General features: G+C 36.7%; 1 protein-coding gene across 1 annotated transcript in view; it reads left to right on the top strand.

Moving 5' to 3' along the window:
* LOC138692277 (midasin-like) overlaps positions 1-26,546 on the top strand; it is a 414,487-nt gene that overhangs the window by 313,492 nt on the left and 74,449 nt on the right. Inside the window, exon 2 of the mRNA XM_069815450.1 lies at positions 7,667-7,853. The gene's annotated coding sequence lies outside the window, so the exon portion shown is untranslated. The remainder of the gene's footprint in view (positions 1-7,666; positions 7,854-26,546) is intronic.

The following is a 26,546-nucleotide window of genomic DNA, read 5'->3' as shown; positions in this document are numbered from 1 at the left end:
TTAGAAAGTAATGAATCCCTAAATCCGCCCAAATTATTATTATTTTTTTTTTGCATAATTAGGTGAAAAAAATGCATGAAATGACCAGCTATTTATGTTCCTACGCCTCTCAGAGTATGTTTCGAGAAAACAGCTTCAGGTGAAGCAAATTGTTTACTATCCTTTATAAAGAGCATTTCGTGTTACCCATTTGTTACGTGTCAGTGAATCAAAACAAAGGCTATAACATGGTTGGGTTTTTTCCGAGGTTTTCCCGAATCGTAAGGCGAATGTCGAGTAATCTATGGCGAATCCTTTGTCTCATCTCGCCAAATACCATCTCGCTATCGCCAATCCCATCGGCGCTAAAAGAGATAGTAATTGATACAGCATCGTTAAATAACCAAGTAAAAAAATCAAGTGTATTTGGAATTGAGTCCCTTAATCAATATATATACGTAAATTTGGCAAATTTATCTATTAATTTTGTACATCTTGATTACACAACTTTTAACACTGTATCACTTCGGAATATGTATGACAAGACTTTAATACACAAATACAGGTCGGAACGGATAATAGTACATTATGCAACGAGCCTATAATGGTAGTAATTAAGACGCAAGCAGGATTGTTTATGAAACGAGCGCAAGCGAGTATTCAAAATTATGGTTATGTGCGAACTGACCTGAATTGAGAGATGTGCGCAGACGCGAAAGTATTGATTTTTTCCGAGGCCGAATTTCATTGATCTTGGCACAGAATAAGATGAACATTACTCTGGTATAACCTGAAAATTGATTTAGAATTGAAAAACGAGATGACAAATTGAATTTATTTGAATATTATTTACAATTAACTCTAATTATAACAGAACATAACCTTCTGCGACAGTATTGGATTTCCAGCCTCCGTGACTTTTCGCTAATTCTCTTTCGATTGCATATTCGAGAATAATCGATACTTGCGGTTTTATAACGGTACAAAGCTGACTTGTCATTGGCTGAGGTTTTATAACGGTACAAAGCTGACTTGTCATTGGCTGAACACCTGTACTTTAATGACATGCATTAAAGGACTGCTACCAGGTGTATAATTACTACATTTCGGCATGGTCGAGCATAAAAGCCATAAAAACATCACACCACCTACACTTTAACCACGAATGCCTAAACCAACAACTAACACCGAAATACGCCCAAATCAACATAAAAAACACATCATACCCAGCACAAAAGACAAAAACCACATCACAAAGAACAAAAATACAAAACAACATTAAACACCTACACTACACAAAAAATCAACACAACACAAATGCATACAAAATACACTTGCAATTAGCACACACTCTACACTACACAGAACTTGCACAAAAAAACATAAGAATACAACACAAACACAAGAACACAAAAAAAAATACATCACACTAACATGCGAAAACAAAACATACATAAAATTGCAACCTTATTCAATAAATTAAATTACAACATCGCATACAGAACAAATAACACTCTATAAAAACATCTCAACACACAAACAAACAAATACAACCACACAGGCGTATACAAACTCAAATGTAACACCTGCAACAACTTCTATATTCTCAACACACAACTCAATTTCAAAACACATACATTCTTTGACTCTACACTACGAACGCACCCACACAGGAAACAACAAGAGGCGCCAAGACCAACAACGACCAGTTCTGAAGATGACCCATAAATAGGTCGAAACATGTAAACAAGGTACGTTAAAATTTAACACAAGAAAGTCTTATCATACATATTCCGAAGATATTAATTTTGTATTTTCCTTTATTATTTGTTAATTTAATTTATTAACCATTATTTCATTTGTTTATTAATTTAATAGAATGTTCTATATATTAAATGGGACGAACAGTGACAAAATCGGACAGCTAGCGGCAAACTCCACCTTTAGTTGGACCATTCTGTATATACTGTAATATAATAATTTATAATAACGTTTTCGTTATCCGAGGTATCAAGAGAAAGCTATCCTGTTAAAAAAAAGTATAGGCTATTGCTGAAGGGTTTGACAAAATTTCATGTTTCCAGTACTGTATTTTTATCCAAAAACGAAAATCAGCTATCCAATTATGAAACAAATTATGAATTTTGATTTCCCCTAGCACTGCTTCATTGTTTATACATCTCAGAGGCTTGTCAGTAGTCTCTTTAGTTTGAAATCGTTGTTAAATAATATAATTGCGGCATACAGTTTGTTCAGTGTTCGGTCTAGTAGTTCAGATCTTTGTTTGCAGAGCCCTTACGACTGAAATGGATTCCAGTTTCCATCTGCTCAGAATTCATTCCGCCGTAATGTACGTATGAATGTAATTAACAAGTTTCGCTGTTCCCTCTAGCGGTGAACAAAAGGTTTGTTGAGGTGTTTGTCTCGTTGTTTGAGCAAGGAATTTAAACGGGAGCCACGGACGGTTCAAACATGGCTTGGAAAATGGCGCCAGTTTTATATAAATACTTCTCCCAACTCCATCCTCTCGTCCCGCTCTTCGTGTTGGTAAGTTGTGGTAACGCGGTAATGCATGTAATAGTCCGTGCGCAGTGTTATTGCTCGTGCATACATTTCAGAGAAGTGCATGCAATATACAAAGCAGAATGCCTCCACACATCACTTGGAACAAAACAAAGGCGCTGCAATCTTTTCCTCTGGATTGAGCACGACCTTACATGTATACACACGACAAATATATTATTTTAATATCTCATACAGTAATTGGCTAATTTTTCTTGCACTTGGACGTATTACTACTGTGAGTATTTTATTTGCTGATTACATTTCTCTGTGGGCCACTGTTTTATTACGTACTGAGCTTGAACAGAGTCCAATTGCAGTCACTCCCGGCAAGGGAATAGAAATTTATCACTGAGAGTGTGGTACTGTTTGTACTATTGTCTTTAAAGCTATGAATCGGTGAGAATAGCAAAAATAGTACATTATGCAACGAGCCTATAATGATCGTAATTAAGAAGCGAGTATGGATGTTTATGAAACGAGCGCAAGCGAGTTTCATAATTTTCATACGAGCTTCTTAATTACCATTATAGGCGAGTTTCATACGACTTTTCATGCTCGACCATATTTCTAACTTGAAATTATTCAGATTTTATTGTATTTTATTATTTTATTTGTATCTGACAAGATCGGAAGTGACCTTGTTCTAGGTCGTGAATTGTGAGATGTGCGCAGACGCGAAAGTATTGATTTTTTCCGAGGAACAATAATGTCATTGACCTTGTGTAATCCCGTTAAACTTGGTATAACCTTGATTATTGAATTTGACATTGAAAAACGAGATAACAAATTGAATTTATTTGAATATTATTTACAATTAACGCTAATTTTTATAGTAACAGAACATAACCTTCTGCGACAGTATTGGATTTCCAGCCTCCGTGATTTTTCGCTAATTCTCTTTCGATTGCATATCCGAGAATAATCGATACTTGCGGTTTTATAACGGTACAAAGCTGACTTGTTATTGGCTGAACACCTGTAAGCTGAGTTGCCAATGGCTGAAAACACCTATACTTTAATGAGTAGGTGTACTTTAATGACATGCATTAAAGGACTGCTACCAGGTGTATAATTACTACATTTCGGCATAGTCGAGCATAAAAAAATAATAAAATATTGAAATTTTGTTTTTAACCAGTGGCGGCTGGTGGTTTGAAAATATGGTGGTGCGCAATGGATATCGAAGAGGAGTTAAACATACTTTACTTTAAAGTTTAAAACCGTGTATACCTGAGGGCGTATACATATAAAGCTAATTTATATGCAATTAATAAGTAAAATGACTAAATGCATGCATACCTATTTAAAAGAATAATAATAATAATAATAATAATAATAATAATAATAATAATAATAATAATAATAATGGCTTTATTTAACCTGGCAGAGTTAAGGCCTTAAGGCCTTCTCTTACACTCAACCAGGGTTAAAACTTGCTTACACAGTTGATCATAAAACTTGGTCAGAATTAAGTAATTACATACTGATTACATAATGAGATCAAAATAGGTAGTTACGTAAAATTTACCTCATAAAATAAAAATAAACATAGTGAAATACATATTAATTTGTTAGAATCAGATGCGAATCACATAAAAACAGAAGCCGATAATTCAATAAAAAAAGAAAAATGTACACAGTAAAAATAAAAATAAACACATTGGTATACATATTAATATTAGATTACAGTTAAGTGGGACTTACATAATTAAATCAGAAACCGACAATGGAATAAAATGTACACAAAAAACAGATTAATAATAAAAAACAACACAGTGGGATACATATTGGCGTTAAGTGATAAATAAACACGATTCAGATAATAAAAAAGTAATAATAAATACAGTGGAACACATTTGCAACACGTTAGGTCTGGCAACTCATCATAAGATACTTTTCTAATTTACATTTAAAGGAAATTAAAGTTCGGCAGCCCTTGACTTCAGGCGGCAGAGAATTCCAGTGACGAGAAGTAGCAACAGTGAAAGACGGAGAATAAAGAGATGATGTGTGCAGTGGCATTTCTAGCGTGTTGTCATATTTATACAGAAAGTTCAAAATTGGAAGGGGTCGTGGGCAAAGCTTCTAAGTTCTCTATATTGCGATTTACCCTCATGAAAAACATTTGAGCACAGAATCGTCATCAGAATGCTACCAAGTAGGCCTACCAAGTGCAATGTTTTCGTTCATGAAATTCAAATGCAGCTTTCGTAGGCTGTCGGGACAACTCAGAACGACAACTGTTAGAACTTCAAAGCAAAATACAAGCTTCTTTATGTATTGTGCATGTAGATTGAGAAAATAATATGCGACTGTTCGTTGCACAAGCCGAATGAATACATTTTTCATGTTTATTACTTCGGACAAATGGCTAGTTCAAACAGATACTTTCCCAGTGAATTTAGTTTCTTCTGCACTGACGTTGGTGTCCATGTCAGGGAGTGCGACAAACCGTTCTCAATTAGGAAAGCAGTAGACCACGCCTCTAACCTCCCTTTCCCCGCACTAGCCGAACATCTCTATAAACTACCTTCAATAGGTCTTCAACGTCTCTGCAAACCAAGAGGCTCGGAGGCTCCTGCAGATTTACAAAAAAAGACGCCAGCTGCAGACAGTCATGAATGAAAATTGTAAAATAAAATTATATTTTTAATAGTAACAAAGCCGGGAGATTAGCAACATTACTGGGGGTTGTACAAACCTGCAACCTCCTTGAGAAGCCGCCACTGTTTTTAACTCTAAAAAATATAATGTTTCATACATTTTGATTACACAACTTTCAACATTGTATCACTTCGGAGTATGTATGATAAGACTTTCTTGTGTTAAATTCTAACCTACCTTGCAAACTAAGCTTTCAGGAAAACTCCCTGTAAAGTTAATTTGAACAATTTCGAGAGAAAAATTGTTCCGGGGCCGGGTATCGAACCCGGGACCTTTGGTTAAACGTGCCAACGCTCTCCCACTGAGCTACCCGGGAACTCTACCCACACCGATCCAATTTTTCCTCTATATCCACAGAACTCAAAGTGGGCTGACAAACGTCAAGCAACCAACATTTGAGTGCTTCTTGTTTACATGTTTCGACCTATTTATAGGTCATCCTCAGGACTGGTCGTTGTTGGTCTTAGCGCCTCTTGTTCTGTTTCCTTTGAGGGTGTGTTCGTGTGGTATAATGTAGAGTCTGAAATTGAGTTGTGTGTTGAGAATTTCGTTGGGGGGTGTTTTCGTGTGTCTGTATGTTTCATATTGTTCTAGTGTGTTTAGTTTCTGGCTTTTTGGTTTCCATGTCTGTGTTGATGTCTCTGTGGGTGTGGTTAGCATTTGTGACGTGTTCTGCATATGTGGAGGTGTTTTGTAATTTTCAAACACATTACAAAGAACACATCATAGCCATAAAAAAAATTACGCGCTGTTATGTAGGAGTAAAATGTGTGTGGTAGACGTATATAGGAAGGAAGAATAGCGATAGTATAAGCCTATATAATATACATGCTGTACTTTAATACTCGTTTTCTCGATTTTCCAATTTTCAACATTTTGTAACATTCAAAATGCTCTAATGAATGCAGTTTTTCTCAAATCTCAGTGACATTTTGCACAGAAGTCCACAAAAGCATGTGAAATAAACTGACACATGTATTCTCTTCTGCTATTGAAAGTATTAAAACCACCGTGTCTTGAGAAAGTGACCATTTTTTAATTGAAAAATTAACAACTAAAATGGTAAATATTTTTTTCTGAAAAGCATGTCATATTTTACATACATCTATCAGGAATAAATTAAATATAAATTTAAAGAAAAATTATGTAAAATTTGAAAATTATGACAAAGTAATAATAATAGTAATAATAATAATAATAATAATGGCTTTACTTAACCTGGCAGAGTTAAGGCCCTAAACCCTTCTCTTACACTCAACCAGGATTAAAACTTGCTTACATAGTTGACCATACAACTGGATCGGAATTAAGTAATTACAAACTGATACAATTTAGGTACATAATGAGATCAAAAGAGGTAGTTACATAAAAATGTACCTCATAAAATAAAAATAAACATAGTGGAATACATATTAATGTTGTTAGAATCAAATACGAATCACATAAAAACAGAAGCCGATAATTCAGTAAAAAATGTACACAGTAAAAATAAAAATAAACACATTAGTATACATATTAGTATTAGATTGCAATTAAGTAGGATTCACATAATTAAACCAGAAACCGACAATTGAATAAAATGTACACAAAAAAATAGATTAATAATAATAAAAAAACAACACAGTGGGATACATATTGGCGTTAAAAGATAAATAAACACGATTTACATGCAAATCTAGTCTTTCAGGTGAAGCTCCCTGTAAAGCAGATTTGAATAATTTCAAGGGAAAAATTGTTCCGGAGCCGGGTATCGATCCCGGGACCTCTGGTTGAACGTACCAGCGCTCTGCCAACTGAGCTACCCGGGAACTCCACCCGACACCGTCTCAACTTTTCCCTTTATATTTATTTTATTCAAATCTGCTTTACAGGGAGCTTTACCTGAAAGACTAGATTTGCATAATATATACGTCACTGTGTACGTTAACAGAAAACCACAATTCCAAGTCACACAGAGATTGTGTGCACTCGATGTGGGTCTCTGGCGTTTCGTCAACCCACACGAGTTGTGTGGATATAAAGGGAAAAGTTGAGACGGTGTCGGGTGGAGTTCCCGGGTAGCTCAGTTGGCAGAGCGCTGGTACGTTCAACCAGAGATCCCGGGATCGATACTCGGCCCCGGAACAATTTTTCCCTTGAGATTATTCATGATTTACATGATAACACAATAAAAGTAAGAAACAAAAAAATATATAAATAAATACAGTGGAACACATTCCATTAAATATCTGCAACGCGTTAGGACTATTTAAAAAAAAATGTAAGTAAAGTAATTGGAATATCAAAGTGAAAATTTGTATATTGCATGTCCACATTGCAAGAAAAATATGGTAAAAGTTTCAAATGAATTGGTGTAAAAACGTAGATCCATAGCCTTAAGCGACGACTTTGTGGTAGAAGGAGCCTGGGTTGTGGATTCTTGTGCTGTTAGTAACTGTCTGTCTTTTGTCCCCCTCAGGCCGACTACAATCGCCACTTGGACGAGATTGCTACGCGCGTCGAACGTCTTTTGTTGGCTGTAGTGAGACGTCGGCTGTTGACACCTATCGACTCCACTTCGGGGAGTCCCCGTCGCCATGATGTCGCGCATAGGTCATGCGGGCTGCTATGCCTGTGGGAGGACTTCAAGCAGCTCACGAAGCAAGGTAATGCCCTCATAATAATCTTCCGGAATCACAAGTTCTAATTTACTAATTAATATACCAGGACTCTATTCCACTAAAGCATGGTATAATACATTTCAAGTAAATTCACCTGTGCTTACACAAATTATGAGGATTGTGCCCCATACAAGTATGGTGTACAATAAAATTTTACTTTATTACTCCATACGTACAAATTACAAGTGAAATTACCATTGTTCTCTTTCACAATAGTACATTATGCAACGAGCATATAATGATAGTAATTAAGACGCGAGGATGTTTATACTAGTCCATATTTCTAACTTGAAATTATTCATAAGTATTCATGTTATTGTTATGTGACTGGGGAGCGAACTGACCTTGTGCAATCTCGTAAATTGTGAGATGTGCGCAGACGTGAAAGTATTGATTTTTTCTGGGCAACGAATGTCGACGAGCTTGATATAATCTAGAGAGTAAGATAAACGTTAAACTTGATATAACCTTGAAATTGAATTCGACATTGAAAAACGAGATGATAAATTGAATTTATTTGAATATTATATACAATTAACGCTAATTATTATAGTAACAGAACATAACCTTCTGCAACAGTATTGGATTTCCAGCGTGCGTGACGTTTTGCTAGTTGTCTTTCGATTGCATATCCGAGAATAATCGAAAACCTGAACTTTAATGAATAGGTGTACTTTAATGACATGCATTAAAGGATTGCTACCAGGTGTATAATTACTACATTTCGGCATGGTCGAGCATAAAAGTATTTATATAAGTACGATTGTACTGTTTTCTCTTGGAGTGAATGGAAACTAATATTGCTAATATAAGAATATCTTTAAATAGTTTTATTAGTATTATATCAACATAAAATTTGTTAAATATATGGTCTAGTAGCAGCGAAAGTGACGGGGATAATGAAATTCATGGAGTTTTTTTTTTTTTTTTAAGTTTACCGGCCAGAGGCCGTTTACCGAAGTTATCTTTGTTTTTTCCTGTTTTCTTTTCATTTGTTTCATTTTACTTAAACCAATACAAATACAATAGCCATGCCCGAAGCTGGACTCGAACCCACAACAGTCCGGTAGAGACAGTCCGTGCCTCTAGCGCTTGCGCCACCCAGGCCTCAGTTCATAAAGAAAGGATACATTTCCAATTTAAATTGGAATTTTAGTATTCAGAGTGTCCCAAATTGATGTATACAATTTTGAAACACTATTTCTCTGCTACGAGATGAGACAGAAATACAGTTTTTGCGGTTTTGTATTCCTTAGCCCGTACATGTTCAAAATGGCACCCTTTCGCCAAGGTACACTCCCAACAACGACGTACAGCAGAACGACATACTGTCCGCATTCCACGAGAAGAGCCAAGCAAGGAATGCGAGTTTTCCCCCCACTCTTACAACCTATCCCCGACACGGAACCGGCTGGCCATTGACTGAGCCTTGTTTGTCCCAGCAGGCCAATGACACCACTGCCATCCACCTAAGAACGCTGAGTTACTGGCTTACTCCCTCCTCTTACCCCGCAAGGACTATACTACTCTCGCAGGGATCCTCTCGTGAAATTTGGACAGTACCAACTGGATTGTTGCTAATGGAATATCATTACAGCCATGTTCAATCTGAACTATCAGTTCGTCCAGTGTTTGTGGTTTTGTGGCATACACTGTGTCCCTTAGAGCTCCCCATAGCTAGAAGTCTGAAGGGATTAAATCCGGAGATCGAGGCGGGAACTCCGCAGCACTTCCTCTTCGTCCCATCCATTAAGCCGTCCTCATTTAGTGTGTGGACAAGCCTCGGAATGTAAAGGCCCGCTCCCACTTACCACAATCGAACCGAACAGTACTTTTGAGTTTTGTGTTTTGTCCTACAAAAGATAATAATTCTACACAAGATTTATTCATTTTTCTTCGTTCATATTAAATTATGATTTTTTTTATTTCAATAGTAAATGAATTAAGCCACCAGCAGTGGATATGGTTCATTTTTTTTTTTTTTTTTTTTTCACGAAGGCTTCACGAGAACTTACGATCATACCCGAAACAAGAAATTCTGTTCCGGCAGTAGAATAAATATTCTAGCTCCTGAATTCTGTTTTATTCTATTCGATTCGCTTCGATTCAACGCGCCACTTTCTGCTATCTGTCATTTAAATACATTGTGAAGAGAAATTCTGTTAGATTCGATTCCGCTTTTAGGCTTCCATTTTGAGCTCGCAAAATTCGATGAACACAGGATTTGCTGATACCAATCTCACGAGAACATTGCCTCATTGATTTCTTTGGGGGTTGTGCAAAAGCCTGCATGACTGCTTCAACACTCTCGTTATCGGTGGAACTTCTCTTTCTTCCGCACCGCCCTTTCAACACATCTTGCACCGTTCCGTCGACTTCAAACTTGTCTCGGATTCTGGTTATAGTTAACCTTGTCCAAATTCAACCCTCCAACGTCGTTGAACCTCAACAACATTCTCCACTTTCCAATAACATTTCAGTATCAGATGAACATTGTTTCCATGCTTTCCACTTTCTTCTGAATCATAAACCGCAAAAATCGTATTTCTATCTCATTTCTTTGCTGTGAAATAGTATTTCAAAGAGTGTATACATCAATTTGGGACACTCTGTATAATGAACAGCGACAATAATCACAAGAATTAGTCCACACCTGTGGAGTAACTGTCAGTGCGTTTGGCCGCGAAACCAAGTGGCCCGGGCTCGAATCCCGGTCGGGGTATGTTACCTGTGTGAGGTTTTTTCCGGGGTTTTCCCTCAACCCAATACGAGCAAATTCTGGGTAACTATCGGTGCTGGACCCCGGACTCATTTCACCGGCATTATCATCTTCATATCATTCAGACGCTAAATAACCTGAGATGTTGATACAGCGTCGTAAAATAACTCAATAAAATAATATCATAAGAATTACTTCTGAAGCCCATAGTCCGGACATTCGGTGTCCCATGGAATGGAATTTCGGGACCCACCACTGCGACTTTTCAAGCTAGGCGCATTCCGAAACTCACAGGCTGACTGTATTAAGGTTCACTGCATATCTAGGTTTCGAACAGACAGCCCCACTTGTCCCTAGGCCAGCCAGACGGCGTTCGGGAAATACTATAGAATGATGTAGATGCCTAACATGAAGAAACGGGAGAATCCCGAGAAAAATTCCAACTACGATCTTGTCAGCCACAAATTCACTAATCCCGGGACTCTAACCCGGACAGGCTGAAGGTCTGACCACTCAGCAACTCGGTTTCCCAATAAAGGATTTCAAGTGGTATTTATTTTAAATACAGGACGTCCAAAATTCCTGCATAGATCTCCAAATCTGATGGTTGTGGCGTCACGCTAGTTGAGTGACTTGTTCCACCTAGACCTCGTATTTATGAGTATAAACCATATATGGTTATCGTGCCTCACTTAAGAATTTGTGCCTTACTGACCTTCACAGAGCTTATCGCTCTGAGTGACATCATCTTCACAGTCCCCGTTCCTCCCTCACGTAGCTCCTAGGCGTGGGCAGGTTCTATATCAGTTTCATAAGCAATATCAGTGGTGGCATAATGGCATTATCAAAGCAGTGTGTACGCGTTAGAAAAGGATTATTTCATGAGAAATGGGAGGAAAAGTTTTTTTGCTGTTTACATACGATATATAATAAATTTAATATACAACGACATTACTCCTTATGTTATAAAGAACATGCTGAATTAGAAGGGAAGACAAATTAAATGTTATTTTTCGTATTGTTCCGAAAAAAATTTATGATCTTAACATTTGCATACGACATTATACCTTAAACACGCTGCATTAAAAGGTACGAGGAATTCAATGTTGTCTGTACGTATTATTTCCAAAAGAAATTTATAAAAAAAATATCAAATGTGCGTAGAAAACGAAATATGACTTTCTGAAATTATTTTAGGTCGAGAACGTGCAAATCTATTAAGTAATCTTGATAAACGCCAGAATATACAACAAAATAAACGTAGACAACGTGATGGAATATTATTGGCTAGTTACGCAATTTCTCGCCTGTGATTTAAATCAATTCAATGATGGAGAAATAGTAAAGAGGTTTATGATTAAAGCTGCCGAATTAATTTGCCAAATTGAGTAAAAGTTTTCGAGTCTCATGTTAACCAAGCGCTTTCCTAATAATTCGCCACTGACCGCCTTAGCGATTACGATAAGGTGACGCAGGTCACAGCAGTTTATATTTCCCATCCTACTCTGCAGTCTCCTCTCCTGGTAAACAAACTATTTCAAATCGAGTGCCTCACGTAACCGAAAATTGTGCCCATGTATGGAATAAACAGTTGTGTGAATTCCAGCTCTTTTCGAGGTTAGCATAACTTCGTATGTTTGCCATACTCTTCTCTCTGTTTTGCTCTCTCGCCTCTTACACGAAGCTCCCCTTCTCTGCATTCCTGCTTCAGATTAGGTTTCTCGTCTTCTACCATCTGCCTTTGTTAAGACTTTTATATGTGATGCTAAGCTCCTAAACTATGCATGAGGCTGCCGACCTACTCCACGTCGCCCTAGTGACGCGATTTGTTGTGGACTAAATATTTCAACCTGCGGTCTCCACCCACAAGCCTGTCTTGTACCTGTCTGCCCTGCTTCTTGCCTGTCTATCTCGATTCTTCCGCTCCGCACCCCCTAAAAATGTTGAGGTGAGCTTGTATACAAGAAAACAACACTTTCCCAGCGGAATTGCCTCACCTTTTATGTATCGAGTGTGCACTCTCGTAAGCATATAAACTGAGTTTTAGTCTAGCCTTTAATATTTCAATCTCTTCAAGTGCACGCTATGTTCCGTGAGTCTTCTCGAAACAAAAACTTCCTTGCTGCTAGGAGCAGAACATTCAACTATATGTTCTCCTAACTAGATATCGAGGGGATAACTTGAGAATTTACGGTCACGTAAAAATGCAACCACTCCTTGCTTTCCTTGTATTCACCTTGTTCTCCTTATATTCTCCTTATTCTCCTTGTATTTCCTTTGTTCTCCGTTCATCGCTATACAATTTTGTTATTATAGGTTTAATTTGTAATTCAGTAAATATAAAATATTCTTTGTTTTTCTATGATAAATTACCTAGCTTTAATTAGTCAGGTAATCTTTTCGTTCTTTGATTTTTATTGTTATTGTAATTGTAAATTTAATACTAATTGTAATTTTATTTGAAATTGTAATTGTAAACTTAATACTAATAGTAATTTTATTCTTCATATTATAGTTGGAATCTCCTGGTAGAGGGCAGGCCTTATCTCTACCATGTTAAATAAATAAGTACTAAATAAAATACTAAATATACCCCCCTTGTTCTATTTGTATTTCCCTTGTTTTCCGTATATTCCCCTTATTCTCTTTGTATTCCCCTCTTCTCCTCGTATTACCCTTTGTTCTCGTTGCATTGCCCTTGTTTCTCTTGACTCTTTGTCTTCACTTTATTCTCCTTACCTTCCCCTTTTCCCTTGTTCTCTGTATATTCCCCTCTTTCACCTAGTACTCTCTTATTATCTATATATTCACCTTTTCATTCATCCATAGTGTTTTGCCCAAGGGCAGGTCTTTCACTGCAAGCCCACCATTCTCCAGTCTTTCCTATTTTCTGCCTTCCTTTTTGTCTCCTCATATGATCCATATACCTTAATGTCGTCTGTCATCTGATTTCTTCTGCCCTGAACTCTTTTCCCGTTCACCATTCCTTCCAGTGCATCCTTCAGTAGACAGTTTCTTCTTAACTAGTGACCCAGTCTATTCCTTTTTCTCTTCCTGATCAGTTTCAGCATCATTCTTTCTTCACCCACTCTTTCCAGCACAGCTTCGTTTCTTATTATGTGTGTCCTTTTCACACACTCCATCTTTCTCCATATCCACATTTCAAATGCTTCTATTCGCTTCTCTTCACTTCGTCGTAATATTCATATTTCTGCCCCATACAGTGCCACACTCCACACAAAGCACTTCACTAGTCTCTTCCTTAGTTCTTTTTTCCTGAGATCCGCAGAAGATGCTTCTTTTTCTGTTAAAAGCTTCCTTTGCCTTTGCTATTTTCCTTTTGACTTTATTTGAAATTGTCCACTATCTCTACTGTCTCATTTATAATTCCCAAGTTTACCTTCTTTACTTTTCTTCCTATGTTCTCCTTAAATTTCCCTTCTTCATCTTGTATTGCCTTTGTTCTCTATGTATTCCCCTTTATCTTTTGGTATTTCCCATATACTCCTTGTATTCCTCCTGTCCTCTTTGCATTCCCCTTGTTATTATATTCATCTAACTAAACCTACTATTATTTCAACCCACTGATACACCACTTCTCAGATTATAGACAGTTTTTTTCTTCACTATTGCCCCCTCGTTTCGTACTCCTAATACGATTTACACTATCAATACTTCCCCTTCTATTTCCTGCACTTATTTCACTTCCTCATTTACCACTCTCTTCTTTCGTTGGTTTGTGTTCTATTATTCTCCTTGTCTTGCCCATGTATTATCTTGTCTTCGCCTTGTTCTCCGCGTATTCTCCATGATTCCTTCTCAGGATTTAGATTCGCTCGTTCGTTTTCTATTTTTATTATTCTCTATTATCACTTGTTATTCTTTCACTAATGGAAAAGAATGTGCTATTTCGCATTACTCTTTTTGTTACGAAAACTCTGGTATATTTCCATGGGCCTCACGTACCTTCATTTGTTTCGTGCACGTTGTTGTACATCTTTATTCCTGAGATCTATTACAGGATACATGCACGGACGAGAAATCCTTACGGGCTATACGGAATAAGTTATAGTATGTATAGAGCGCTCCTAACGTGAAGCTGTTTTACAGCGGTTGTCCTTTATTATACGGCGCTCCGGGGCACAGGAGACCATGTGCGGTCGTACATATTCCTCGTATGTGTGTGCCCCGTTACACAGCTCCTTGTTTTCCGGCTGAAAATATTAACCAGCGCAGTTCTTGCGTTATTCATATCTTCTACACCGATGATGTCGAATTGGAATGTGATCACAAACCAAACGGTGTCATGTAAATGCTAAATATTTGCTTAGTTCAAATGAAAGTCGGCCGATACATAATACGTGCAACAGGAGTATCGGCCGGAATTCGCTGTACGGTTTATAGACTCCCAATTTGTAGGTGTAGTTGACATACCTCTATTATTGCTCCAAATACTTACTTACCTACCTATACTGTATTTTTTTTTCATGGAGTGCAGTTTCATAGAAAGGACTTTGCCGACAGACCTTCTACTGCCCCCTACGAATTGGATGTCATAAATAAATTTCTTCCTTGCGGTGACGGAAATCTTGTCTTCTCCTGTAAGTAACCAATCACAACCCTTGTTCAGAAGAATTGACAGGCTCTCGTCAAATCCACGTTTAGGCAGAGTTGCTGCATCTTTTCCGAACTCCAAGAATCCCGTCAGTCTCATTTGAAGGTCACTAGGATTATGGCAGTTGTGCAATGTTGGGACGAGGGGACAGGATGGAATTGTCAGAGGTGTTTGTGTAGGAAGTCATAAATCTCTAAGTGGGTGTTCAAAGGAGCCACCGAACTGCACCCCTTGAAATAAAATAAGGTATACCTACTTACTTACTTCCTTTTTTACTTACGGCTTTTAAGGAACCCGGAGGTTCATTGCCGCCCTCACATAAGCCCGCTATTGGTCCCTATCCTGAGCAAGATTAATCCAGTCTCTATCATCATATCCCACCTCCCTCAAATCCATTTTAATATTATCTTCCCATCTATATCTCGGCCTCCCCAAAGGTCTTTCCCTCCGGCCTCCCAACTGACATTGTATATGCCTTTCTGGATTCGTCCATACGTGCTACATGCCCTGCCTATCTCAAACGTCTGGATTTAATGTTCCTAATTGAGGCACTCAGAAGCAAAGTGATATAAGTGACATTTAGTAAGTTTTGAGATAAGTGACTTTGAAGTTGAAACGAAAATTAAAAAATCTGTTACAGGACTATGTTGCTGTAAATTTACAGTTGTATATGTTGGTACCTATATTTTTTTTAAACTTCTAAATAGAAATTATCTATTCTAAAACATTTTAGGTAAAATAGGGTCCTACAGTCACTTGTATTATTTTGCCACGAAAATATTTTTGTGGAAAAGTAATATAAGTGCAAGGGTTTTCAGTATTTTTATATTATTTAAAACAAGAACAAGGACATTGCTTACAACATTGAAACATTTCTGTCTTAACAGCACTTAAGCTTTCTTATTATCATATTATAACAAAAAATGTCTGTATAACCGAAAGAATCAATCAATCAATCAATCTTCTTAATGTATCCAGTTGTTTGCAGACAACATAAAGTCAACTATATAGTCCACTGTTCTTCTTTTTCATAGTAAATCAGGGGTATTTTGATCTTACTTACTTACAAATGGCTTTTAAGGAACCCGGAGGTTCATTGCCGCCCTCACATAAGCCCGCCATTGGTCCCTATCCTGAGCAAGATTAATCCAGTCTCTACCATCATATCCCACCTCCCTCAAAACCACTTTAATATTATCTTTCCATCTACATCTCGGCCTCCCCAAAGGTCTTTTTCCCTCCGGCCTCCCAACTAACACTCTATAAGCATTTCTGGATTCGCTCATACGTGCTACATGCCCTGCCCATCTCAAACGTCTGGATTTAATGTTCTTAATTATTCAGGTGAAGAATACAATGCGTGCAGCTCTGCGTTGTCTAACTTTCTCCATTCTCCTGTAACTTCATCCCTCTTAGCTCCAAATATTTTTCTAAGCACCTTATTCTCAAACACTCTTAACCTATGTTCCTCTCTCAAAGTGAGGGTCCAAGTTTCACAACCATAAAGAACAACCGGTAATATAACTGTTTTATAAATTCTAACTTTCAGATTTTTTGACAGCAGAGTAGATGACAAAAGCTTCTCAACCGAATAATAACAGGCATGAGTTGGGTGCAGTGAGTGAGTTGACAGCGAAATGAGTGTAATGTTGAAAGGTACTTTTGCAGATATGAACATATCATACTCGTGGGTTTTAGTTTGAACTTAGGCTTAAGATACAAATTAAATTTATTTCGAATGTTATTTTAAGTGATCGTTTCATTTAATTTAGGATATTCCCTGTTGTTTATTATTATTATTATTATTATTATTATTATTATTATTATTATTATTATTATAAATTATTGTTAGTATTAATTATTAGTATTATTAATTGTATTTTTAATTTTAAGTTTATTATTGTCATTATTGAGTGTAATTAGTTACCACTGCCACCGGGTATATACCCATTGCAGTGTGAATAAATACATTACATACATTTCCCATATTTATTCTGCGTTTAATTTCCTCCCGAGTGTCATTTATATTTGTTACTGTTGCTCCAAGATATTTGAATTTTTCCACCTCTTCGAAGGATAAATCTCCAATTTTTATATTTCCATTTCGTACAATATTCTGGTCACGAGACATAATCATATAATTTGTCTTTTCGGGGTTTACTTCCAACCCTATCGCTTTACTTGCTTCAAGTAGAATTTCCGCGTTTTTTCTAATCGTTTGTGGATTACCAGCCTAAATTATACAAAACATTTTAGGGATTGGCCAAAATGATGTACGAGGTTCAAGGGGTCCGTGACACTCAAAAGGTAGGAAACCTCTGACGTAGAGAACTGTTTATTCTTTTTTCGCATTGTTAATGCAAGAGAGGTACAAAAGGAGACATTCTTTATCCTTTAATCCAGAGTATCAGAGTGTGGCTGCATTTAATAAGTCATTGCCGTGTAAGGGTGAGGTCTGCTTACACATTCCGTAGCAAATGAGCCGCAGTCCCCTGTTGGTAGCTTCGTGTGCTCCAGTGGATAATTCCTAAAATAGGCACTGTCACAAAGGCAGTCTGCGCCCTGAATTAATTATCAACTGTGAAACTGTCTGACTGTATTATTTACATGTACAAATAAACAGGACGATAATTTAATTGCTAGTTGTAAATTGTATGGGATAAACATTGCAGGGTGAAGTGGGAAGGGTGTACATTCTGAATTTCACATAGTAACATGTAAGTCTGCCATTTCGCGACAGTTTTTCACGCCGATTTTCTTTTATGTTAAAACATATTATACCAGGCCGACCACTTTCCCTCCTTTCCTACTTTTGTGTAAAATGCCCTTCTTTGTCCTAAGTTTTAGTAATTTGCCCTAATTTTCCTACTTTTTACTGCGTTTTCATATTCTAGTAGAATAATATTATGACAAATATGTTACGAGAAAATGCAGAAACGTTTAGGGAAAACACGGAAATTGTGCTTGAAGCAAGTAAAGCGATAGGTTCGGAAGTAAGTCCCGAAAAAAAAAAAGTATGTGATTATGTCTCGTCACCAGAATATTGTACGAAATGGAAATATAAAAATTGGAAATTTATCCTTCGAAGAGGTTGAAAAATTAAAATATCTTGGAGCAACAGTAACAAATATAAATGACACTCGGAAGGAAAATAGACGCCTACATTATCGACCCGACAGTCAGGTTCGAGCCACAGGAACAACAGCCCGCAGAAGTCCACGCAGAAAAATGCAGAATTTATGAGCCCACAGTTCCATTCTATTTGGAGAAATATCACCTCACCTCCATTGAAGTAGTTGGGCTAATGGTTGGCGCTAGGGGCACAATACCTCGCCTCTTTGTCAGTTTCTGCAAGAAGTTCCAGCTGAACATCGACTTCATTCGTGATGTTTCCCTTACTGCTATCAGAGGATCACTTGCCATTTTAAAATACCACCTGTACTTTGTTTTCTAAGAAGGAAGAACTTTTGTTTGAACGTCTAATCTATTTGTTTACTATGTTTAGGCCTGTTATGTGTATGCTATTATCTGTACTTAATTTCCCTTTTTTGTTCGTTCTCCACATTTGTCTTTTGTGGTCTGTTTTTGTTTTCACTCTGTGTGTTATGCTTTGTCCAATGAGGCAGTCCTGTTATTGGGAAAGCTGACAAACTGTCTTTCTCTCTATGGGAAATGCCTGTTATTATTCGGTTTAGAAGCTTTTGTCATCTGGCCTGCTATCAAAAGATCTGAAAATTAGAATTTATAAAATAGTTATATTACCGGTTATTCTATGTGGTTGTGAAACTTGGACTGTCACTTTAAGAGAATAACAGAGATTAAAGGTGTTTGAAAATAAGTTTATTTTGTAAATATCTGGGGCTAAGAGGGATGAAGTTACAGGAGAATGGAGAAAGTTACACAACGCAGAACTGCTCGCATTGTATTAGGAACAATAAATCCAGACGTTTGAGATGGGCAGGGCATGTAGCACATATGAACGAATCCAGAAATGCATATAGAGTGTTAGTTGGGAAGCCGGAGAGAAAAAGACCTTTGGAGAGGCCTAGACGTAGATGGGAGGATAATATAAAAATGGATTTGAGGGAGGTGGGATATGATGATAGAGACTGGATTAATCTTGCACAGGATAGGGACCGATGGCGGGCTTATATGAGGGCGGCAGTAAACTTCTGGATTCCTTAAAAGCCATAAGTTAATAGATAGGCTATATATTTCTTTCTTTCCTTTCCCCCTTTTGTTCTCTTTATCAGCTGATGAATTTATTATCATAGCTTTTTATTGTAAATTTTATTTAACTTTCGTATTTCTTTTCTTTTTATTATTATTTTATTACATTCCATTTTGTTATATTCTTCCTTACGTTTTCTATATTAACCATTTGTACTAAATGAGATGCTTTTACTAGTCTATATTCCAATGTAAAAGGTAAAGGTAAAGGTATCCTCGTAACATGCCATGAAGGCACTTGGGGGGGCATGGAGGTAGAGCCCCATGCTTTCCATGACCTCGGCATTAGAATGAGGTGGTGTGGTCGGCACCACGCTCTGACCGCCTTTTACCCCCGGGAAAGACCCGGTACTCAATTTTATAGGAGGCTGAGTGAACCTCGGGGCCGTTCTGAAAGTTTGGCAACGAGAAAAAATCCTGTCACAACCTGGAAACGAACCCCGGACCTTTCAGTCCGTAGCCAGCTGCTCTACCAACTGAGCTGAGGTAGTCTATATTCCAATGTATTTTACTTTTTTTTAATCTATTATGGTATTATTTTCATGTTGTTTAGTGTCGATTTTATTATGCTATTATTATTATTATTATTATTATTATTTTTTTTTTTTTTTTGTAATATGTTCTGTTCTTTAACTTTTTGTTAAATTGTAACTGCTTGTATACTTTGTCACCTGGTAAAGTGTAAGAGAAGGCCCTATGGCCTTAACTCTGCCAGTATAAATAAAGAATTATTATTATTATTATTATTATTATTATTATTATTATTATTATTATTATTATTATTATTGTACTTTTATCAAGAAGAGAGTGTTTTAGTTCTTCAAATTATATTAATTATTAAGGTAAATATTTAAGAATTGACATCCTGGAGGGGATCACTTTTTGTTAAGGAACGTGTGCTCGATAAAACGTAGGCCTACTTCTGAAGTCCGTAGTCAGTAATGTATACATTTATAAATATTCCAGTTGCTTAACTGTGATTTTGATTGGTGTAATTGGTAGTAGTAATTTGTAAAAGAAACCTTGGTAGCAGGAGGGTTAAATCACTTTATTCTTCTGAGGTTTCCATAGCGATAAAACATTTGCAAACATGAGCCCGTGTTAGACGTATTCCATATTGGCATTTCTTCATTATAGACAATGAAATCATGTTCCGTGGGAAGCACAAATAAGCTTTGCGTATAAGTCATTATCCCGCCCCCATCTGTGTTTGTACATTGCTGATACATGACCACGAACCGTATCGCAAACCGAGTTGTGCCTTTGAAGCTGTCACGGCATGGCAAGCCCGGTCCAAGTTTGGCTGTACATCTACGCACCCGTTCGTTCAATTCGCACTTAAATGTATTATAGTAATAGAGCATTTCTAAATTGTATACTCTCAAAGGAACTCGTCATGCTAGGGTTGCCAGGTTTTCAGAATGCAAATGACAGTTGCAACATCTAATTCGAAGAAAATACCAGGAACTTTTAAGAGGGAGAGATAAACTTATAAGCGCCATCTACAAGCACATATGGGCATGTTAAAGTAGATAATTTATTTTATATAGTACGTACAATATAGCCGCCCCTGAAAGGAGTTCCAGAAGAACGGCCTTCTTATCAATTCTGGTTATTAAAAATACAATTTAAAGACGTTATAGGATGTATCACGTGACGTATTCCCTATTTACTCTAAAATCAACTATTTGTCATACCGTAAACTAGGGCAAACTTGAGTGCTGGGGTAAATTTGACCATAAAAATGATTTAAATAATATCAGATGCGAAATATTTTTAAAGGTAATTTTTTCCTCCGTTTATTAAATACCTTTCTTATTATTTTAAGTTAAAATAGGCTGATATCGTGGATTAATTTTTTATGGTCAAGTTTATCCAATTTTATACATTTCAGGTTTCCACAAATAGGTCTATTTAGTTTTAACTTTAATCCTACTTAATCGATGCGTAATTTACATGCACTGGCTGTTAATATGACATTTGTGCCAACAAATCAATCAATCAGTCAAACTCCTGTATCTCATCATGAGGAGCATAAGGCATTCACAAAGTGCCTCCATCGGACCCTATTTGTAGCCAACTTCTTCACTTCGCTCCATGTTTTCCCCTCCCTAGCAATTTCCTCCAAAACTGTTCTCTTCCATGTATTTTTTGGCCTTCCTCTTGTTCTACTACCCTGGGGGTTCCAATCCAAAGCCATTCCTTCTACTGCTCCATCTTCTTTCCTGATTGTGTGCCCTATCCAATTCCACTTTCGTCTTTTGATTTCTATTGTGATTTATTTCTGATTTGTGCCAACAAATAAACACACAATTTTATCGGTAAAGAAATAATCTCAGTTAACAAAAATATTGTACTTTTATTTTCGATTGGAAACAAACACTAATATAGCAAAGGTTGGTTTCATATGAGCGATGTCATTAACTTGCTCATCTTCTCTTTTTAAGCATTCATAAAAGAGGAATATTTTAATATTTACGAGCAGGGGCGGCTTTCGAAGAGGGGCTGCGGAGCTGCAGCACCCCCAGACATTTGTGGCTCTTGTCTCGTTTTATGTTATGAAATACATTTATTATACAGTCTCTATTTAGCGGCTCGAATTTCAAAAAAAAAAAAAAAAAAATTCGCTCTCAATGACATGCACGCAATCGTTAGTGAAGTCACTTCCTCCCCTGGTGCTGCCAGAGCGAAACCAGAGACAATGACTATAGGGTGAAGCCACTTCCTCCCCTGGAGCTGCCAGTCCGTCTCGGATGCTTTGCGCGTTAGTTTTACCCCTCCTCCTTGCTGCCTCTGGCCGTGAATCCAGAGTTTCCAGGCGCTGCAAAATTTGCAGCAGTTCGTCAGTAGCGCGCAGTTTTAAATACATTTTCTTTAATGTTGTGAGTATAACAAGTGCAACAATGTTTAATTCTGTACAATATTTACAGTCTATTTATTCACTTCATTACCTTAACAATTCAGGAGAAATGTGAAATTAAGTGTCCATCAGTTGAATCTCATAATGGAAAGAGCCGCTAAACAAAATACAAAGGCTCGCATATTTTTTGATAATTTATCCAGTATCCCTGCTTTCTTCTTTCGATCTCCACACAGTCTGTATTAGATTAATGTGTTTCAAAGACAATTCCATCAGCTGGGGCAACAAGATGGATTTAAAATAAGAACAGTTATGTTGTTCATGAGAAGAAGGAGCCATTGCTAGAATGTTTTCAAACCATAATGGAATCTGAAACATCTAACATCGCAATAAATGAGGCAACCGCCCTGGTGCGTACTCTTGAATATCCTGAATTCAATTTCTGGCTGTTATATTTTTCATTTATTGATGTATCATGTATCCCCTGCCAAGACTCTGGAATTCGCTACCTGCTAGCATCAGGGACTGTCGAAATAAAATTGAATTCAAACGAAAACTTACTAGGCACTTGGTCAGTAATTGATTACTTGTAAATAGTTTCTTTAATCTATCACAAAATATTTCAATATTCAGTAATTTCATCACTATACAATTTTGTTATTTTAGATTTAATTTGTAATTCAGTAAATATAAAATATTCTTTGTTTCTCTATGATAAATTATCTAGCTTTAATTATTCAGGTAATCTTTTCGTACTTTGATTTTATTGTAATTGTAAATTTAATACTAATTGTAATATTATTTGTAATTGTAATTGTAAATTGAATACTAATTGTAATTTTATTGTTGATATTGTAGTTGGAATCTCCTGGTAGAGGGGCGGAGAAGGCCTGATGGCCTTATCTCTTCCAGGTTAAATAAATACTAATACTAAAATACTAATGTATGTATATATATATATATATATATATATATATATATATATATATATATTTATATTTATTACAACCAACTACAACATCGCCAGTTAGATATTTCTAAGCTTTAAATCTGCACATAAAAATTAAATTATGGTTTATTTAACGACACTCGCAACTGCAGGGGTTATATCAGCGTGGCCGGTTTGTCGGAATTTTGTCCGCAGGATTTTTTTAAATGTCAGTAAATCTACTGACATGAGCCTGTCTCATTTAAACACAACTTACAAGATAAGGCGCATGGAACTAATCTTTAAATAAAGTAAGTTGCTTGGTTTATTTTTGTATGCAGGCCCCCTTAATTCAATACCCACGAGCCGCCACTGTTTACGAGTAAGATACAGTTTTCTTTAGTTTTCCATTCCTGTTCCCCCTAAATGATGACCGTGGTTAAGTAAGTAACGAATTATTTTTTACTTATTAGTTTTAACTATAGAGATTTCGGATCGTCTTCCGGGTTGAATAACATATTGTCGCTAAAAAGGCATATTTCTTTCTCTCCATTGTTATCTAATTGTCTTCGTATTGTAAAGCCGCTTGTACACGATCAAATTTTCATGAAATTCAACACTTTTCAAGACTTGATAATACTTCACAAGTTTTACTACGAACTCATAACACTTTAATAATCACTTGACAATTCTTTGAAGGTGTTGACCAGTGGGATTCGAAAATATTATGATGCCAAGAACCACAAAAACATGGCTCCTGGCCGAGGAAAAAAGTTTTGGATCTCAGTCAATTATATGAATGAAACCCATGCCCATATGCCGCAGGTTCTGGGAAATACCATAATAAAATGAAAAATAATGCGTATGAAGAAATTGCAAGGCAGATATCTCGAATTAAATGCAAATAAATACATTTTTGAATTAAGATTCTGATGTATGTACAGCTATCCTAGGCAAATACTAATCGTGAGTGCAGTATTTTGTTTTAAAACAATATGTAGGGTACCGTACAGTTAAGTAATATTATATAGTATAATTATTCTCAGAAGGATTTAGCTACATACAATATTTATAGTTTAATTGTTGGTTACCGTTACAATGAACTTGAAGATTGTCGATGGCTAAGAAGTGATACCTCGTATTGGCATTTGCAAGTGAATCAGACAACTGTTTTAAATATTAATTTATCTCGAAATAGACAAATCTTTTATTAAATTTTCTGCTTTACAAGAGCTCCTTGTCGAGGACAAAATATTCATTCATTCATAGTATTCTGCCCAAGGGCAGGTCTTTCACTGCAAATCCAGCATTCGCCAATCTTTCCTATTTTCTGCCTTCCTCTTTGTCTCCGCCTATAATCTATATATCTTAATGTCGTCTATCATCTGATATCTTCTTCTGCCCCGAACTCTTCTCCCGTTCACCATTCCTTCCAGTGCATCCCTAGGCAGTTTCTTCTCACTACCCAGCCAATTCATTTTCCTTTTTCTGATCAGTTTCAGCATCATTCTTTCTTCATGCACTCTTTCCAACACAGCTTCTTTTCTTATTCTGTCCATTTCACACGCTCCATCCTTCTCCATATCCACATTTAAAATGCTTCTATTCACATCGCCGTAATGTTCATGTTTCTGCTACACTCCACACAAAGCACTTCACTAGTCTCTTCCTTAGTTCTTTCTCCAGAGATCCGCAGAAGAGGCTCCTTTTTCTATTAAAAGCTTCCTTTGCCATTGATATTCTCCTTTTGGACAAAATATTAACTGTCCAATTTTGTGAACATAATATAACGTAATTATTCTAAATAATAATGTGGTTAAACTAAATGACCATTGCAGATATGAGGTATCGGTTCTTAGCCATCGATATGTTTTAAAATCTTGTTAAAACTTTACAGCAGCCGTGGCGAAAATGTAACTCACGAGCACATTGTTGCTCGCAATGATAGCTGTGCATGTCTCTTGCTCCTCCAACCCCCACCCTCTCACTCACTGGAGTCAAACTTCGTTCCATTTGTATTTGTCTCTGACTTGCGAGTGGCGTATCATCGCAATGTCTCTCTCGAAACCATGTACCTCTACAAAAACGAAAGTTTCAAGTAGGATGGGAGGATGCATTTTTTTGCTGCCAATATGATGAGAATATTAAATGTATGATTTGTTCACAAGTATTACGAGAAAAACGGTTGTATAACATAAAACAGCATTATACTGCATGTTACTCATGAAACATTAAAAGGTTAAGTGTTATTATTATTATTATTATTATTATTATTATTATTATTATTATTATTATTATTATTTCGATCCTTTTTCAGCAGATGTACGAATAATGCGGTTAGGCTTTCAATTTAAACTCACAGATACACAATGTAGCCCTAATGTTACAATGAAAGCTAGATGTAAGGACTTGACAAATGTTGAACTTTTCAAATCTTTGCCGAAAAATAAATATCCGAAGCTTCGTTCTTTCGCTTGCTCTGTTGAAGTCATGTTCGCTACAGCTTACGTTTGTGAAAAATATTTTCAACAATGAAAATAGTAAAAACCTAATTTAGATTACGACTGATAGACAAATACCTTCGTGATCAACTACGACTGGCAGTAAGTGACATAATTCCTGATTTTGAAACTCTGTCGCAGGGACATTCTGAAGACAGTTAACTTTAGATTGTGATAATGTGTCCTATGTTTTCTTATTCATTTCTTTCTTCGTTACACGTACCAGGACGAATTTCAACAATTTCTTCTATTCGTCCTGCACGTACTAAACATTAGTTTGTAACCTTATACTCTATAAAATTATATTTAAGTGCCTGACGTAAGGAAAATGAAAATCCGTTAATAAGCCAGACAGTTGCTTCACTTCCCCTTCGGGCGTCCGCCTCCCTCCATATGTGCTATGCACGTTGCAGTGGCTCGGCGCACGATTACATTTTCGCACGGCTGCTTTACAGTATGAAATAGTTTTAACAAATCTTTTTTTCAAACTTGATCAGTCTTTGATAAGTTTTGTTGTATAGTATTGAATTTCAAGAAAAATTTGATCGTGTATAGACAGCTTCATATATAATTTATATTTTGTCCGCTATGCTATTCTATTTTGTTTCACGCGTTCCGGTAGTAGTAGCCGATAGATGCCCTCAATTCCAGATGCTTCTATTTATTTCCGCTCGGACGTAGATAAATGAAATCTAACTAGTGCGAAATACACTCGTCCCCTTTATTGCACACCCTAAAGCAGTTATTTTATGAACGTTAGGGGCGCATGGAGTGAGTCTCTTGCCGCCCGTGTCACGTCCGGCCAGTGCTGTGATGCTGCTCCGC

The sequence above is a fragment of the Periplaneta americana genome, chromosome 16 (assembly GCF_040183065.1).
Source record: "Periplaneta americana isolate PAMFEO1 chromosome 16, P.americana_PAMFEO1_priV1, whole genome shotgun sequence".
In the NCBI taxonomy this organism is placed as follows: domain Eukaryota; kingdom Metazoa; phylum Arthropoda; class Insecta; order Blattodea; family Blattidae; genus Periplaneta; species Periplaneta americana.
This window is presented reverse-complemented; position numbering and strand designations above follow the sequence as displayed.